This window comes from Osmia lignaria, unplaced genomic scaffold (genome assembly GCF_051020975.1).
Source record: "Osmia lignaria lignaria isolate PbOS001 unplaced genomic scaffold, iyOsmLign1 scaffold0058, whole genome shotgun sequence".
In the NCBI taxonomy this organism is placed as follows: domain Eukaryota; kingdom Metazoa; phylum Arthropoda; class Insecta; order Hymenoptera; family Megachilidae; genus Osmia; species Osmia lignaria.
Window position 1 is genome coordinate 17,501 of NW_027478199.1, and position 5,000 is coordinate 22,500.

At 39.1% G+C, this 5,000-nt stretch overlaps 1 non-coding gene across 1 annotated transcript in view; it reads left to right on the forward strand.

Annotated features, from left to right (window-relative positions):
- The first annotated feature begins 4,795 nt into the window (after positions 1-4,795).
- Positions 4,796-5,000, forward strand: part of LOC143307517 (small subunit ribosomal RNA) — a 1,923-nt gene continuing 1,718 nt past the window's right edge. The window contains exon 1 of the ribosomal RNA XR_013064640.1: positions 4,796-5,000. This exon is cut by the window's right edge and continues 1,718 nt beyond it. This is a non-coding gene — a ribosomal RNA (small subunit ribosomal RNA).

Here is a 5,000-nt window from a genome sequence, read left to right on the forward strand (position 1 = left end):
TTTGAAATATTTCGGAGCGCACCTAAAGTTCGTTATTTTGGCTAAACGGAGCGAAAATCTGCATTTATACCATCACGGACGTTAGTTCAATAGCGTTTAACGATCGATCCACGGTACAGAATGCAAAAATATGATTGTTAAAATTTTCGACTAATCGGTTCTAAGAGGCGAAGCAATACGCCGCTGGGACTTTGAAATATTTCGGAGCGCATCTAAAGTTCGTTATTTTGGCTACACGGAGCGAAAATCTGCATTTATACCATCACGGACGTTAGTTCAATAGCGTTTAACGATCGATCCACGGTACAGAATGCAAAAATATGATTGTTAAAATTTTCGACTAATCGGTTCTAAGAGGCGAAGCAATACGCCGCTGGGACTTTGAAATATTTCGGAGCGCACCTAAAGTTCGTTATTTTGGCTAAACGGAGCGAAAATCTGCATTTATACCATCACGGACGTTAGTTTAATAGCGTTTAACGATGGATCCACGGTACAGAATGCAAAAATATGATTGTTAAAATTTTCGACTAATCGGTTCTAAGAGGCGAAGCAATACGCCGCTGGGACTTTGAAATATTTCGGAGCGCACCTAAAGTTCGTTATTTTGGCTAAACGGAGCGAAAATCTGCATTTATACCATCACGGACGTTAGTTCAATAGCGTTTAACGATCGATCCACGGTACAGAATGCAAAAATATGATTGTTAAAATTTTCGACTAATCGGTTCTAAGAGGCGAAGCAATACGCCGCTGGGACTTTGAAATATTTCGGAGCGCACCTAAAGTTCGTTATTTTGGCTAAACGGAGCGAAAATCTGCATTTATACCATCACGGACGTTAGTTTAATAGCGTTTAACGATGGATCCACGGTACAGAATGCAAAAATATGATTGTTAAAATTTTCGACTAATCGGTTCTAAGAGGCGAAGCAATACGCCGCTGGGACTTTGAAATATTTCGGAGCGCACCTAAAGTTCGTTATTTTGGCTAAACGGAGCGAAAATCTGCATTTATACCATCACGGACGTTAGTTTAATAGCGTTTAACGATGGATCCACGGTACAGAATGCAAAAATATGATTGTTAAAATTTTCGACTAATCGGTTCTAAGAGGCGAAGCAATACGCCGCTGGGACTTTGAAATATTTCGGAGCGCACCTAAAGTTCGTTATTTTGGCTAAACGGAGCGAAAATCTGCATTTATACCATCACGGACGTTAGTTCAATAGCGTTTAACGATCGATCCACGGTACAGAATGCAAAAATATGATTGTTAAAATTTTCGACTAATCGGTTCTAAGAGGCGAAGCAATACGCCGCTGGGACTTTGAAATATTTCGGAGCGCACCTAAAGTTCGTTATTTTGGCTAAACGGAGCGAAAATCTGCATTTATACCATCACGGACGTTAGTTCAATAGCGTTTAACGATCGATCCACGGTACAGAATGCAAAAATATGATTGTTAAAATTTTCGACTAATCGGTTCTAAGAGGCGAAGCAATACGCCGCTGGGACTTTGAAATATTTCGGAGCGCATCTAAAGTTCGTTATTTTGGCTAAACGGAGCGAAAATCTGCATTTATACCATCACGGACGTTAGTTCAATAGCGTTTAACGATCGATCCACGGTACAGAATGCAAAAATATGATTGTTAAAATTTTCGACTAATCGGTTCTAAGAGGCGAAGCAATACGCCGCTGGGACTTTGAAATATTTCGGAGCGCACCTGAAGTTCGTTATTTTGGCTAAACGGAGCGAAAATCTGCATTTATACCATCACAGACGTTAGTTTAATAGCGTTTAACGATGGATCCACGGTACAGAATGCAAAAATATGATTGTTAAAATTTTCGACTAATCGGTTCTAAGAGGCGAAGCAATACGCCGCTGGGACTTTGAAATATTTCGGAGCGCACCTAAAGTTCGTTATTTTGGCTAAACGGAGCGAAAATCTGCATTTATACCATCACGGACGTTAGTTCAATAGCGTTTAACGATCGATCCACGGTACAGAATGCAAAAATATGATTGTTAAAATTTTCGACTAATCGGTTCTAAGAGGCGAAGCAATACGCCGCTGGGACTTTGAAATATTTCGGAGCGCATCTAAAGTTCGTTATTTTGGCTACACGGAGCGAAAATCTGCATTTATACCATCACGGACGTTAGTTCAATAGCGTTTAACGATCGATCCACGGTACAGAATGCAAAAATATGATTGTTAAAATTTTCGACTAATCGGTTCTAAGAGGCGAAGCAATACGCCGCTGGGACTTTGAAATATTTCGGAGCGCACCTAAAGTTCGTTATTTTGGCTAAACGGAGCGAAAATCTGCATTTATACCATCACGGACGTTAGTTTAATAGCGTTTAACGATGGATCCACGGTACAGAATGCAAAAATATGATTGTTAAAATTTTCGACTAATCGGTTCTAAGAGGCGAAGCAATACGCCGCTGGGACTTTGAAATATTTCGGAGCGCACCTAAAGTTCGTTATTTTGGCTAAACGGAGCGAAAATCTGCATTTATACCATCACGGACGTTAGTTCAATAGCGTTTAACGATCGATCCACGGTACAGAATGCAAAAATATGATTGTTAAAATTTTCGACTAATCGGTTCTAAGAGGCGAAGCAATACGCCGCTGGGACTTTGAAATATTTCGGAGCGCACCTAAAGTTCGTTATTTTGGCTAAACGGAGCGAAAATCTGCATTTATACCATCACGGACGTTAGTTTAATAGCGTTTAACGATGGATCCACGGTACAGAATGCAAAAATATGATTGTTAAAATTTTCGACTAATCGGTTCTAAGAGGCGAAGCAATACGCCGCTGGGACTTTGAAATATTTCGGAGCGCACCTAAAGTTCGTTATTTTGGCTAAACGGAGCGAAAATCTGCATTTATACCATCACGGACGTTAGTTTAATAGCGTTTAACGATGGATCCACGGTACTGAATGCAAAAATATGATTGTTAAAATTTTCGACTAATCGGTTCTAAGAGGCGAAGCAATACGCCGCTGGGACTTTGAAATATTTCGGAGCGCATCTAAAGTTCGTTATTTTGGCTAAACGGAGCGAAAATCTGCATTTATACCATCACGGACGTTAGTTCAATAGCGTTTAACGATCGATCCACGGTACAGAATGCAAAAATATGATTGTTAAAATTTTCGACTTATCGGTTCTGGATCACTGAAAAATCAAAAAAAATTATTAATTTTGATTAATTAAATTACATATGTAGTTTTATATTGTTATAGTCTCGTATTTGTTAATGTTTTGTCGTAAGAAAATGCAAAAATATCGTTTTAATGTTTTCGTCTCATCGGTTCTGGATCGCTGAAAAATCAAAAAAAAATATTAATTTTGATTAATTAAATTACAAATGGAGTTTTATATTGCTATAGTCGCTTATTTGTTAATGTTTTACCGTAAGAAAATGCAAAAATATCGTTTTAATATTTTCATCTCATCGGTTCTGGGCGGTTTTAAAATTTTTTAAAATATTAATTAAACCCATGATTTACATGAGAATGTGTATTTATTATGTCCTGCATGTTAATTTATTAATTTTCATGTATAGAACGTTATAAAATGAAAGGATATGTTCGACGATATTTTCAGTCTAAGTTTTACCGTGCCGGCGGGATGGTACGCTCTCACGGCGGTTTGCACAGGCATACGCCTGGGCGTAAGCCCATGCGTCGCCGACCTAGCGGCCGGCCGTTCGGTATTTATAGGAAGGCACTTTCGGTTCGCTCGGACCGGTCGGGAGTAGCGTCGAGCGTGTGGCTCTTTTATGACTTCGGTTGAAAAGCAGTCTACCGCTCCTCGAGAATATACTTTCTCGACTATTCTCGTTCCGGTTTTCCGTTGCGGATTATTATTAATCTCCACACAGCATTACCACGGGTCGGTGTCTAAGACCGAATGGCCCATATGTGGTGAGCCTTGTAATATAAGGCTGGTGACCTGTATGCACTTATAAATGTTGCATACTTGTACAAACTGAGCATCAACTGTCTGTAACCAAAATTTGTTAAAACTGAAAAAGTTATAAGATTGTATAAAATTTTTGAACCAAGAAAGTAGTGTTAGACGAAAATTCGTTCTATCACTTTTAGAAGGGAGACTGTTTGGAAATATTTAAAGTATAAAATACACAAAAGTCCACTGAATTATGAACAAAATTACGTCCCTGAATTTAAGAAAAGTCAAGAGGTGTCAGAAATAAAATCCTCTCTGATACGTTCAGAGAGGAAAATAAGTATGGAGAGAGGAGTAAAAATGAAAGAAGTTTTAAGGCTGGGGAAACTTCTAAAGGAGAGAGATTCCAACATATCTAATATGTACATTTAAAGCAAGTCCAAGGAACTCTCTCCGTTAATGTTTGAAAAGGTGTGTGCAGATGGAGGAGAAATGTATAAAGTACAGAGACGAGGTTGGTGGGCCCGCTCTAATGATAAAGATTATAAAATTTGGTGGCAAAATGACCAGCATGATCACTGTACGCGCTTTCTCGATTTGTATAGCATGCCACTGTCCGCGCTATCTTTTATTATATTGTCCAGCGTGTGTGGTCTACGTGCTTGCACGATGGATGCACGGCGTGAAAGTGATTTTCGTGCTTTATGAGAGGAGGAGGAGAATATTTGGCCTCTATAAGAGGTACAAAATTTATGAAATGTGTGTTACATACAAAAGAGAAATGGCTTAACGTCGATCGGTCTTACAGGGAGGGCCGACGACGAAAATTTAAATTTACAATAATAACTAAGCTCCCTGGTTGATCCTGCCAGTAGTCATATGCTTGTCTCAAAGATTAAGCCATGCATGTCTAAGTACATACCGAATTAAGGTGAAACCGCGAATGGCTCATTAAATCAGTTTTGGTTTCTTAGATCGTACAAAACATTACTTGGATAACTGTGGTAATTCTAGAGCTAATACATGCAAACCAGAATTCCACCCAGAGATGGGAGGA